This window comes from Rhipicephalus sanguineus, chromosome 6, assembly GCF_013339695.2.
Source record: "Rhipicephalus sanguineus isolate Rsan-2018 chromosome 6, BIME_Rsan_1.4, whole genome shotgun sequence".
In the NCBI taxonomy this organism is placed as follows: domain Eukaryota; kingdom Metazoa; phylum Arthropoda; class Arachnida; order Ixodida; family Ixodidae; genus Rhipicephalus; species Rhipicephalus sanguineus.
In genome coordinates, this window is record NC_051181.1 from 111,735,523 (window position 1) to 111,749,712 (window position 14,190).

Sequence of the window (14,190 nt, forward strand, 5' to 3'; positions counted from 1 at the left end):
CTTGTGCAGCTCTGCACGACATTGCGTTGGCGGCACATGAGCCTGTTCTCGAAGGAAACGATGACGATGCTGACTGCTGCCAGCAGCAGCTGAGCTACCACCACAACGGGAGCCAGCAGCAGCGCAACCGTGTAGTGAACTTGTTTCGAGAACCACAGGGCCTGCATGCTTGAGCACCTGCGCAGAGTACGCCGCCGCCTGCAACGACCTCGGCAGCATTGCGTGGTGCGTGTTTGTCTTTGTTCATTGTGTTTGTCACTGTGTTTTTTTTTACTACACTTCAAATGTTTGCTACACATATCAACGAAACAGCGTTCTCCTATCAATGAATAACCCCCTTGAATAGGTTGGCAAAAAATGTGAAGCTCACCCTGACTCACTCATGAAATATATTTTGCTCTTGGGGCTCACTCAAACTCAAGACTCACCAAAATTTTCCTCAAGCGGATTCACTCGGACACAGGCTCACTAAAATGTTTTCACCCGGACTCGAACTCACCAATGTATTACTCACTTGGACTCACAGCTCGATCTGAATCTGAGTGAGTCGACTCATGAGTAATTTTGCCGACCTATGCCCCCTTGTCACACAACGCCATGCTGATGAAATGCTTCGACCAGGTTGTAAAATATGGCGCTTCACACTAAGCACAAGTGAGAGCTCAACTGTGAATGGCACATGGTGCCATTCACAGCCAAAGTGGTAACCGAAAAAGGCTGTTTGAATCAGGACAGCAAGATGCGGTAGCTTTAGTGCAACAAGAATCGTGCTTGTAAATGAAGTGAACAACAAGGGTGGTGTCAGAATTGAAATTTTATTACAAGTATCACGAGCAATGCACATAAAAAGCAAAATAAATAAATATCCTTTAAATTTAATGCCAAGGAAAAGAATATAAAAGTAGCTTCCTTTTATAATATACAAATGGAGTTATTACAAAGTGCCTGCTGCTCCTCTCCAACAACACACGCCTCTCGCAGCACGAAAGTCATTGTATTACATGAAAACAAGGCACAGTCGAACCGGTATTAATTGAACTCGCTAAAAAATGCAAGTTGTTGGTTGCTGATATGTCTTCCTCTATTATTGATTTCTGTTTGTACCCAATCCTGTTATCTAAACACTTCTAAGCAACAGAACACGTATTCGTCAACTATTTTTTGGTCTTGCAATATTTCAAAATTGTTGTGCAACCTAGACCTTTCACAAACGCTTTTCTTTTTTTCTAGGATGTGTAAAATCGATAGAAAACGTACAGTGTGCCACAATATTCTACACGTATACACTATAAACATAAGGATACACTACAGTGCACTATGTGCACATACTACAAAATTGCTCAATGCATGACTTTGTATAATGAGATTTTAAAAAATGACATGGCAAAACATGATTTATAAATGAAACCACACTGTGCTATGCACATGTACTACAAAACTGCTGAATGCATCACCTCGCACAACGAGATTAAAAAGAAATGACATCGTAGGACACGATTTACCATTGATCTACACTTTACTATGTACAATGAAACAGCACATCAGTGCTTCTGATATGCAGAAAAAGAAAATTAACTGAAAGAAAATTGCAGGGCACCATTGAAGCAAACCAGCGTATCATAGCTCGTGATGTGAACAAAAATAAATCTACATATATGTACAACTAGTCTTTACAAATCACTGTGCAGGTGCCTTCCGCTGCAATGAGGGCCCGGGCGAGGGTACCAACGCCTTGCAATTTGTGGACCGCGTCACCGAGAAGTTGAACCTGGCGCAGCTTTCCAATGATGCCTGGCCCTGCCGCCTGGTGTTTGCGGCTAGTAACTCCAGCGCCTCGGCCTGCCGGTTGCCCCCATCTCGCAGCTGCGGCATGAGCTGGAAACCAAGAAATGTGTTGCCATTATCATCTATAAATTTCCTGCTACCGACTCTTCGCTGGAAGCTTCTGTTCGTGAAGAGTTTCAGTGTGTGCAACAATTTCCTCTCTGTTGAAAATCCACTGACCCAACGGCATCCATGAATGGTGCTTGGTTCACCGCACAACCAACACACTTCGTTTGGACAGACCAAAGCGGTGCCGGAATTCATTTTCGCTCATCTCATCAAACGCATCTCACGCCTCTAACCACCTCTGCATGAGAAGCAACCAAACAGCCCTTTTCAGGGCTACACAATCGTTTGCCCGGCTTTACGCGATGACTGACACAATCTCCTTCCGAAACCCTAGCTGCTGCAGTATGCAAAACATACAGCAAGCAGGTGTAACACAGGTGCAAACATGTGCATTTGTGTATGATGGCTATGTGAAAAAGTTATATAACGAGCTTGCTTTTTGAACAGTATATTTAGCAATAGCACATTTTCAGTTTCACTTTTGAAGCAATTGACAAAATAGAGAAACATTTCAAGATGTTGAACATTTTTGCAATGCTACCTTTTTGCTACATCTGCAAGGCAGGACACCTGTTTATTCCATCTGACAGTTATGCATACATCTAGCTCCTGCAACCGTTTGCCAATTTTTTTTTGTGCAGCCTTTTGTCTTTATGCCCACAGATGTCATCTCTTCACAAACATATGCCTGCACGCATGAGCATCACCTGTGAGCCTGTAACACCATCTACAGTTAATCAAAAACATCAGCGAAACTTACGAGTTGGGGCACGGGAAAGATCCTGGGCCACATCCTCTTCAGCCACACCAGTAGCAGCTGGAGCAGGGCTCACCTGTTATAGTAAGAAGTTTCTTGATTGACACACTGAGTGCAATAAGAAGTATGGAGTGGAAGTGGACAATAGCAATGTTTTTTAGAATGTTTCAACAGCGGCATGCTATGACACACAGACTACGGAGAGAGGGGTGGAGGGAGGCAAGCCTACTGGCTACGCACCTCACTCGACTCGAGGGTCTGAGAAATGGGTTGGAACACGTAGGGTGCTCTAGTGACCTTCGCAATATAGTTCGCGGCTGTTCTTTCGTCATCACCGCAAATGTGGCTGTTTCGCATTCTGTTCTGGGCGGCGCAACGTGTTAGCACCTCAGCTAACACGGCGGCCGGGTGATCCACTCGATATTGTTTGAAAAAGTAAAACTAACAGCGCGTAATGGCTCGAAGCAAACGAGCCCACTTGTTCGCAGCATACAAGTAACAATGATATTCTAAGCCAGTGCTTACCGATTCAGACCACCCGAACTATGGGCCTCGCACACTCGTCCCTGTCAAGCACGACGCGGCCGCGGTAATCCGAAATCTGGCCGCCTCGGGTGCTGCTGTAAAGCACAAGCGGGACGTGTAAGATGACCGACCACAATACAATTGTGCTCGCACTCACCTCTGCTGCCCTCGGAGTTTGGCAAGACACTGCTGCGAATAGTAGCGCTCATTCCTCCATCGGGCCTGCCACTGGGCCCTGGTGTTACGCGCAGGGACTTCTTCGTTCAAAAGCGCTACTAGCTCCTGCCACATGTCGTCCCGGTCCTCCCTCGTGAACGACGGCTCCAGCGGGCACGACAGCCTCGCGATCTGTGGGTGCTCTTTCACAAAAGCCAGCAGAAGCTCCTTTTGACGATCCGACACCCGAGAACCAACGCAGACGTTGCGATCGGACGACATTTTGAAACTACGTCAGCCGCTACTTTTCTCTTTTTTTTTTTTTTTCGCGTGCGCGACACCATCTAGCGAGGACGTCAAAAAAAACTAACATTATTAAATATCATCACTCAAAGCTGTTGCTGTTTGAAAGAGTGTTTGAGCTTGAGAAGCAAAAACAATAATTTTCTGTAAAGTAATTATATTTATTAAAAGGCGAGAAACGCTTCACGGTCCCTGTGCCGACGTCACAGGATGCGCGTCTACTTCCGGAAAGCTATCCGCTTCACGATTGGCTGTTCTCTTCCTCTCGGCGGTTCTAGGCGGGAGAGCTGCGCCTCCTCTCACTTCTGTGACGTAGGCACCGCAGAACGAACGCGGAACGAACAGATCTCCGATCGCCCCTCAGGTTACCGGGCGATGGTGTCGACATCTTGTGACGCTTCTCACAACCACAATCATGAACATGTTTGTTTTCGCTTAGTGTTCTTGAGGGGGAAAAAATGATTAAAAAGGCGACTCATTCGTAATAATGCCGCTGCAAGGCATTTACATTGGGAGTAGAATGCCCGATGTTTCTGCAATAACAATTTTGTGCTCGCCTGGTACACTTTGGCCCCGCTAGATAGCGCCACCTATCCAGCCTGTCAGCGTCTTTAGGCTTCTCACGTTTGTGGATTCGGTATTCTACGTCGCTCTAGCCTCGGTAATCCGGCTGAAATAAGGTGATCGTAAGTGGCGCTCGCACTTCAGCTTATTTTGACTCGGCGGCTGGAGTCTCCGCGAAGCGGATATCGCGAGCAGCCACGAACGAAGGTGGATTTGCGAGATAGGGCCGTGAACGTAAAGCCTATCCGGCGAGTAGTTTACGTTCCGTAAACGTTCGCGCATGCGCAGATTCTGTCCAGTATCCGGTAACACGGTAACGTAAAGAAGTATACGTTACAAGCTAAAACTCCCTAATAGTGTGCGTACGGTAAACGATGCGGGTCACTTACGGTACTGCGCATGCGCATTTCGGTCCCGCTATTCCGTTAAGCCCGCTAAACTATACCTGTCTATTGATCAGACAGCGTGCGCGTCGCTCGTACTGCGGGTAACAAAAAATACGCTTTTATCACCATTCGTTGACACTTACGGCAAATGTTATATTTTACAAACGCCGGTTGTGTTTTCGCGTGTTGCCTCACATGTGACGACACTGTGGATATGTGTAGTCGTGCTCGAGACCAATACGAAATTACCTTTTTTAAGGCCATAGCGACTAAGTGCAGTCGGCAAGCGCAAGAGTCGTCATAAATGCTCAAGCGAAAAACTGTCTCTGGCAATACGATGCGTCTCGCTGATATCAGTACATTACAAGTAATCGTTGAATAAGCATGAGTTCGGTGAGGTGACCAACATCTACATCTTTTAGATGTAGGTTATCCTCGCGTTGCAGTGGCCACTGTCGCTGAACGTTTAAAGAAGTCGGTTTTGTGAAGTCCGAGCATGGTTGTAGAAATTCGATAGGAAAAAACGTGTCGTATAAGTATCGCTTACATTCATTGCGTATCTCACAGGCTAGGTAAGATTTGTGCCGCTGTGCAGAGAAAGAATGAGCGAGTAATAGACAAGAGGCGGACCGACATTTGTTTCGTAAAACACACCAACAAATTCACTGAATGCCGTATACATACAGGTGTGGTGTAAAGGTTCCTTTTAGCTGCGGCCGCTTCCACGTAAGACAGACGGGCCGCTGTGTTAGAGATTATTGGAACATAAGAGATCGCTAAGCGGAGGCTCACCTCCTAATCTTTCTTTACATTGCCGAGAATGTAAGTGCACGTCGAAGTTATATGCATAAAAGAAACGCGTTCAATGATTGAGGCATGGCATATCGATAGCAGTGATAGCACATGCGTGAGTTAATCGTCGATTAACTTGCATAAGAAGAAATCAAATGCCTTAACAGTTATCTGTCATGTAGACCCCCACGCGTGCCGGACTGATAGGTTCGCCTATTGCACGGGCATGCGCAGATAAAATTCCGTTTCTTTTTCTTTCTTTTTCGCCGCTGTGCGCCTTTGCAGTTGTTAGTCGGCGTCTGTAGTGTGTTGACTTCTTCCTTGTGTCTGTGTTTATATGCCCTGTCTTTTAGAATGAATTCGGTGTTCCAGCTCATATTTAATACATCTTGATGATATCGGCACGCGATAATACGCATGCTGCTTAACTGCTACATCAGGGGCGGCGCCAGTGGGGGGTTTGGGGGGGCTCCAGCCGCCCCCCCCCCCCCCCCAAAATTTCCGCCTGGCCCTCCTTTGCCCCCCCAAGAGCAAGCATAGTCAAAATACAATGCATATGTTCCCAGCCTCTCTGCCCCCCCCCCCCCCTGAAGGAACCCACTTGTCGTGGGTGCCCCCCCAGTAAAAAAATCCTGGCGCCGCCCCTGTGCAGCAGCTACATCCGATGCATATCCGCCCGGTAATACCAACACTGCGCTATGTTAATCCTTTCGCATTTCATGCATAGAGATATATGCAGATGAGTGCGGATGGTGCAGTATTTACGGCGTAAGAATAGTCAAGAAGCGGCGACGTGCACTTTTTTGTTTCGTGCTCCCACCGATATCACGGTGCCAACGAGCAGCAGGCGAGCGAACAGCCGGCTAGAAGGAGAGGTTGTTGTTGTTTGTGGTTATGGGGGGAAAGGTGTCAGCGTCGTCTCGGCGGCGCCGTGAAAGGAGGCGTGCTGGTATTTCATGCCGCCGCAGGGCGGCGCGCATGAAATACCAGCGCTGGCTAGGGCAAATTAATCTTGCCCGCCCGATACAAAGGGAATAGCCCCAAGTCATCATCATCATCATCAGTACCGAGACCTGTCGAGAACACCCTTGTAACTTGATTCATGGCTGCGCTAAAAACACGGACAACAGAAGAGACGTATACAGGCGGCCGTCCTGTGTACGTCTCTTCTGTTGTCCGTGTTTTTAGCGCAGCCATGAATCAAGTTACAAGTGTGCACCAACTGGCCCAAATGAAAGCATTACTGCGAGAACACCCGCCGACCGCCGGCGCCGCACGTTTCGTCGCTTGCACGTGTTCTCGCAACGTCTGCGGTGTGCCGATTTGAACTTGTTCGGTATCGGTACGTACCGATGTGACCATGCCACAGTGATGTGTAAACAGCAAAGACACTGCTTTGCACCTGGATGCATTGTAAGAGTGTGTCAAAATAAATGTCTTGCTTGTACAAATAGACCTTGGTTTTCGATGCGCAAGTCATAAAAGTTAGGGGTGTGCGAATATTCGAGCTTCCAATACGAATCGAATAATACCTAACCGAATAATTCGATTCGACTTTCGAATAGCTAGTATTCGAAGTTTCGAATAATTCGACAGGACGAATATCTAAAACGCGACAAAGGTGCAACTTGGCTAGGGTGGAGTGGATAAAACTAACGCTAACATCGGTGCCAGCTAGGGGCGTAGCCAGGAGGGGGGGGGGTTCAACCCCCCCCCCCCCCCGAAATTTTCTCAATTTTGCTTGCGTACATATACACGCACACATACAAACGCACACACGAACATACATAAAGCATGGTTGAACCCCCCCCCCCCCCCCCCCGAAAAAAATTTCTGGCTACGCCTCAGATCGGTACAGTAGGCATTTCGTTAAAACTTTCACCGATATCCTGGTACAAAAGCGAGCGCATGTTTATTTCAAAGGCGATCATGTAATTTGCACACGTAAAAAAAAAGAAACAGAAAACTGTCAAGCTCTTCACAACTTCGCCTCTGAAACGAAGGCATGGACTTTCCTTGCCTAGTTCGGTCGCGTATGCCACAGGCGACGTAATACATTTCGACTTCGGCCCGCGAAGCCCTCGGTGATTGGATTCATATATCAAAATTTGTTTCCGCTGTGCAGTCGTCACTGCCGCACCGCACCACTCGTTCAAGAACTCCCATCGCTCCGGCGCGTAGTTGAAACACTGCTGTGAACGAGCGCCCGAAGATTGTTGGGCCCCGAGTATGCATCGAGACAAAGCAGTATTTCGCGACCACAGATGGAGCACAATTAAAGCCGTATTCCGCGACCATAGGGAAAAAAACTAGCTACCGTACCCCCTTTTTTTAGCCGTTGAGAGGGCCCCTATCTGCTAACTGGAGTGACGGCTCTTAATTCTATCAACATGCCTGCGTGCCCAGAAAAGCAGAATAAAAATACTCTTCCGAACAAGCACGTAATAAAGCTGCCACGAACCCGTAGCGTCCCTGATTTTTCCTTTGTCTTGCAGTAACTGGCGGTACAAGTTTCATGTAAATATACGTACTATTCGATATTTTTCGCCACTATTCGATTCGAGATGAAATTTCGCTATTCGCACACCCCTATTAAAATAACGCATTCAAGTATGGTTGCTGATACCTTTACCTGCATTAATACGTCACGGAGAACACTGTGGCATCAAAGTGAAAACTGCACGGACGTTGTTTTTGTGTCAAGCTCACGGCAAGTCATTCATTTGATTCCCTATCTTCCAGCGCTTCGGGGTGCGAGTGGCAAACGTAGCTGATATGCAAGGAAGTAAATTGAAAACATTAGTTTTCAGTGCCAATACACGCTTTGCAGCTAGCCGCCAGAAATGTGCCAGCTAGCCTTTGTTATAATCCGCATGCTAGCGTGAAATAGTTGCAACGAAAAGCGGCTGCTACGCGCGCGCGGGCATCTCGGAGCCGACAGCAGCGCCGCCGCATCTGGATGAATTCTCGCTCCCTCTCCGGCGCGCCGATGCTGACAACTATTGTAGGAAACTCTATGCTGACAACACCCTGCTCGGCTAGCTCGGCTACTAGCTCGGCGTACACACTTTTCCCATAGTGCTCCGCGCGCCCGCGCGGCGCTCTGGGATTGCTTGAAAAAGGCGGGAGCCGCGGCGAAAAATGCGACGTGTGAAAATCGGAATACCGCCTTGTACATTGAAAAATTTCTCAGATTTCTGTCTGTGACATCAATCGATAGATATGACAGATATTTTAGCTGGAGTTAATGATAGATACTGCCCGAATTATAGGTCGTACAGCGCTTGATACGCGCTGCTAGTTGTGGCCCCTGAGCAGACGACGTCTACCGCATGCATGGGCCCCTCGCTCCTCGCTCGCATGCTGTGCGCACGCTTGCGTAGATGGCCTTGGGAGGGAAAGTTCCCAATTCGCACGGGCAAGCTGTCACGCAAGCCTTCGCGATTTGCAGGCTTTCTGTCTCTTTACCGCGCTCAGTGGCTTCCGCGTTGTGCCGGCGGCGCTCACTTCTCAAACACTTCGCGCGCTTTTCACGCCGCAACAACGGCACGTAGTAAGTATTGCTCCGCGAACAAAGGAGAGCACCTTGAAGATTTCCACGAGTGGTCCTTTAGGATAGGGCGGAAATGTGTCGCGCCGAACTGCAACAATGGGTACGCATTCTGCAAGGAATGGGTACGCAATTAACCTTCAAAGTTTCTTGCGACTCGGTGAGGTTGGAAGCGTGGGCTCGTGCCACACAAAGGAATGACTGAGAGCTCACGCCTCATGACTACGTTTGCGAGAAGCATTTTTCGGACAGTAAGTCCGATCATTCGTTGAAAAAACTCAGAGGGCCCCTTATGCAAGACTAAGACGGCTCGAAGGCGAAAGCCATCTTTTTCTTCAGTTGTCTATCCTGCCTCACCCCCGTGCAAAAGCTTTCTGCACCTAACGTGGTTTTGCCCTGCCTCCAGGATTGGAGGCATTACAAGTTTTCTGCACCTCACCTGTTTTTGCACTGCCTCCGTGATCGAATAATCGATCATGGAGGCAATGCAAAGCGGCGATGGCATGTAATGACGTCACGTCATGATGTCACAGATTTTGGCGATCTGTGACGTCATGATAACGTCGTGTGGTGACGTCACCACGGCATGATGAATGTTGACGCCGCCGACGCGGGATGCCGACGCCGACGGCGGTCAATTTTTGCGTTTGATGACACATCTAAGGCTTTCGCCTTAAAAATTATACCTAACCTATGGAGTTCACGTTACCGAAAATTTTAGATTTCGCGTTCTACAAGATATCTCAGTCAGGTAATTTTCCTGCATGTGACGCCATTTTTCCGTTAATTTACCAAAAATTATGGATCCGGCGTCAACGCATAAGAAAAACACCCACTTAGGCGTCAATCGCGAACGGCGAATCGACAGCGCGTTTTTCCCTCTGCGCTGGCGGAATCGCGCGACAAAGGGCGCGTCAGTGCTGTGCCCGATTCCGTGACTTTATTAGGACGCCCGAGCGAGGGCCTTCTCAAGAATTCTTGCTCCGTGAACCAGGCACATGCCCTGTTGGCCACCCTACGCTGGGGGAATGGGTCAGGTGAGTAGAAAGATGAGAGAGAAAGGGAAGGAAAGCTAGAAAATACCAGTAAATGCCCTGACGCGTATGTTGCGGTAGCACTCTACAATAGTCAAAGGCGTTCACTTAGGCACGTATACAGTCTTCAAAAAGCACAAAAGTGCTTTAACTGCCTTGTGAGCCGACCAGCGATGGGGACGGTGCTCCAGCAGCATCTGCACGGAGAGCGGCCGATCGTCCAATCGTCACAACGCGTCACAAAGTATTCGTCTGTCAGAGGCAAATCGAGGGCAGCGTCATAGCAAATGATTGATGTCTTCGGTGCCGCAGACGTCGCATGCCGCACTGTCGGTCACTCCAATTAGCGTTGTGTATGCCTTCGTGAAGACAACCCCCAACCAAAGCCGACAAAGAAGCGAAGCTTCACGTCGACGAAGTCTGAATGGAGGTCGGAGTTCCAGAGTTGGGATTGTTTGGTGGAGTCTCGTATATCTTATGCTTGGCGTGTTCCACTCGGCCAGACAAAGACTACGTGCCAGGTGACGAAGCTGCCTTGCAGAGTCTGTCCTTGAGAGAGGAATGGGAACGTTGTGTTCTTCTTGATGGGATGTGCGAGCCACGTTGTCTGCGGAATCATTGCAACTGATCCCGCAATGACCAGGTGGCCACTGAAATTAACCTCGTGGCCTGTTTCTTTGACGTGATGATGAAGCTCGACAATTTCGTACGCGAGCTGTTCGTGGCATCCGCGTCGAAGAACTGACTGCATGCACTGTAAGGCCGGTTTCGAGTCGGAAAACAGCCCATTTGCTCGATCTCTGAGAAGCGATGTACCACGGCCGCTAAATAAAAAAAGAGGTGTTTTTTTTTTTTTTATTTAGCGGGCGTGGATGTACTCTAGGGCATCGCGCAGAGCCGTAATCTCTGTCGCCGTAGACGTAGTGACATGCGACAGCTTGATCCGCAGGGTTATTCCTCGAGCTGGTATCACAACCGCACCGCCTGAACTGGACACTGTGGTCGAGGCATCGGTGTAAATGTGCACGTCGTTACGGTAGATTTCGTGCAAGAAAAATCCGGCAGATCCCACGCACTGTGGGAATCGATGTAATGCGAAGCAGCCAGCAAAGAGCTGCATACATCGCCTTGTTTGTCTTTGAGCAAAATGAAATTATTCATGCCATGGCATCTAGTCCACCATATATCGCATGTTTGCCATGCACGCATGCATGCACAATATAGTATACACCATGTCAATGAAACGCATATTCTGGTATATACAATGCATGACCTGTCGTTTATGTTCATCACGCACTCGTGTCTTGCCATACCAATTTTGGTATATATCCAGTTAACAAAACGGCCGGAAGCGCACCATGACAGTGGCATGTAAATCATACCGTACATGGCATGCATAACATGATTCGCATGTTAAGACCTCTCATTTATGTTCGTGATACAGTCACATCGCGCAATACCAATTTTGGTGTATATCAAACGAGCTAAATGGCCGCGAGTGCATCATGAGTATAGCATGTAAATCATGACATGCATACATAGTTTTTCATGCTACCACCTGTCACCAATGTTCATCATACAGTCACATCGCGCAATACCAGTTTTGGTGTATATCAAGCTAGCGAAACGGCCGCGAATGCACCATGAGCGTGGCATGTAAGTCATGACATACATGACAGGCATGTCATGGTTTTCATGTTACCACCTGTTATTCATCATCTTCACACGGTCACATCGCGCAATACTAATTTTGGTGCATATCAATCTAGCGAAACGGCCACCAGTGCGCCATGAGCATGGCATGTAAATCATGTCGTACATGTCATGCATGTCATGATTTTCATGTTACCACCTTTGATTTACGTTCGTCATACAGTCGCTTCGCGCAATACCAATTTTGGTGTATATCAAGCTAGCGAAACGGCCGCGAATGCGCCATGAGCGCGGCATGTAAATCATGACATCATGTCATGGTTTTCATGTCACCGCCTGTTATTCATGTTCGTCATACAGTCGCGTCACGCAATACCAATTTTGGTATATATCAAGCTAGGAAAACGGCCGCGAATGTATCATGAGTGTGGCTTATAAATCATGTACATAACCTGCATGTCATGATTTCCATGTTACCACCTCTCATTTACGTTCGTCATGCAGTCGCGTCGCGCAATACCAATTTTAGTGTATATCAAGCAAGCGAAACGGCCACGAGTGCGTCATGAGCATGGTATGTAAATCATGTCGTGCATGCCATGCATGTCATGATTTTCATGTTACCACGTCTCATTTACGTTCGTCATACAGTCGCTTCGCGCAATACTAATTTTGGCGTACATCAAGCTAGCGAAGCGGCCGCGAATGCATCATGAGCGTGGCATGTAAATCATGACATACATGACATGCGTGTCGTGGTTTTCATCTTACCAACTGTTATTCATGTTCTTCATACAGCCACATCGCGCAATACCAATTTTGGTGTATATCAGTCTACTGAAACGGCCGCTAGCGCACCATGAGCGTCGCATGTAAATCATGACATACATGACATGCATGTCATGGTTTTCATCTTACCAACTGTTATTCATGATCTTCATACAGACACATCGCGCAATACCAATTTTGGTGTATATCAATCTGCTGAAACGGCCGCTAGCGCCGCATGAGCGTGGCATGTAAATCAGGTAGTACATGACTTGCGTGTCATTATTTTCATGTTACCACCTCTCACTTACGTTCGTCATACGGTCATGTCACGCAATACCAATTTTGGTGTATGTCATGCAAGCGGAAAGGCCGCGAATACACTATGAGCGTGGCATGTAAATCATGACATGCACGTCATGGATATCATGGTTTTCATGCTACCACCTGTTATTCATGTTCTTGATAGTCACATCGCACAATACCAATTTTGGTGTATATCAGTCTAGCGAAACGACCGCGAGTGCGCCATGAGCGTGGCATGTAAATCATGTCGTACATGACATGCATATCATGATTTTCATGTTACCACGTGTCAGTTATGTTCGTCATACAGAAATGTCTCGTCATACCAGTTTTCGTATATATCCCTTCATTTAAACGGCCGCGAGCGCCCCGACAGCATGTCATGTAAATCATGCTGCACATGACATGCGCGTCATGATTTGCATGTTAGGACCTGTCATTATGTCCGTCATGAACTCTTGTCACGCCGTACCAATTTTGGTATATATAAAATTAACGGAACGGCCGCAAGAGCCCAAAGACCCTGGAATGTAAATCATGCTGTTCATGACATGCGTGTCATGCTTTCATGATATGACCTGTCATTTATATTCGTAATTAGGCCATGTTATGACACACCAATTTTGGTATAGATCCGATTAACGAAACGGCCAGGAGAGCACAAAGTCGTAGGCGGAGATGGATGGATGGATGGATGGATGGATGGATGGATGGACGGACGGACGGACGGACGGACGGACGGACGGACGGACGGACGGACGGACGGATGGATGGATGGATGGATGGATGGATGGATGGATGGATGGATGGATGGATGGATGGATGGATGGATGGATGGATGGATGGATGGATGGATGGATGGATGGATGGATGGATACGCTCAAAGTCGCAGAAGTTCGCTAAGAAATGCTTCGCATTTAAAAGTAGGCTCAGGGTGTGTCCAGATAAGATCGAACACGAGGTCCCGGTCACCATTCCCGATTCTGATGAAATTTACTGTAGGTCTAGGCATTACACCCAGAACAATGGTTTCGCAGTTAGTTTTGCGAAAAAAAAAATTTGTTCACCTGAAAAAAAATACACAAATTTTGGCCGCAAAAAACGCTTTTCCGCCATTTTCGCGATTTCTGAATTTTGAGCGCACCTAGGGAAAAAGCGGTGCACTTCTTCGTCACAATATTTATTCCCTTTAAAGAACAAGTGAAATACAATCTTATTAGTCTATTATTTTCCTTTCTTGTTGAAGAACTTTTGAAGAAAAAAATCACAAACTTGGTAAATCGCACAAAATACCTGTATTTCAGCAATTTATTGCTGCAAGCAAGTTAAAGTAAGGATAATAAAAATCGGTACATATTAACTTTCATACTCTCGCTCTCCTTTAAAATAATTTGCGTGGTTTTGTCGCGCTCCGTTTTACTTGATAATTGGGCTGAAACGTAAGTGATTTACCACAAACGCCGAACTTTGAAAATGATTTTCTCAAAAAGGCCATTTTTAATT

General features: G+C 47.3%; 1 long non-coding RNA gene across 1 annotated transcript; it reads right to left on the bottom strand.

Moving 5' to 3' along the window:
- Positions 1 to 1,214: 1,214 nt before the first annotated feature.
- Positions 1,215 to 3,644, bottom strand: LOC125758802 (uncharacterized). Its single transcript, XR_007416430.1, has 4 exons — positions 3,333 to 3,644; positions 3,176 to 3,270; positions 2,654 to 2,726; positions 1,215 to 1,875 (listed from the first exon to the last, which is right to left on the bottom strand). It is a non-coding gene; the product is annotated as an uncharacterized LOC125758802 (long non-coding RNA).
- Positions 3,645 to 14,190: the final 10,546 nt, after the last annotated feature.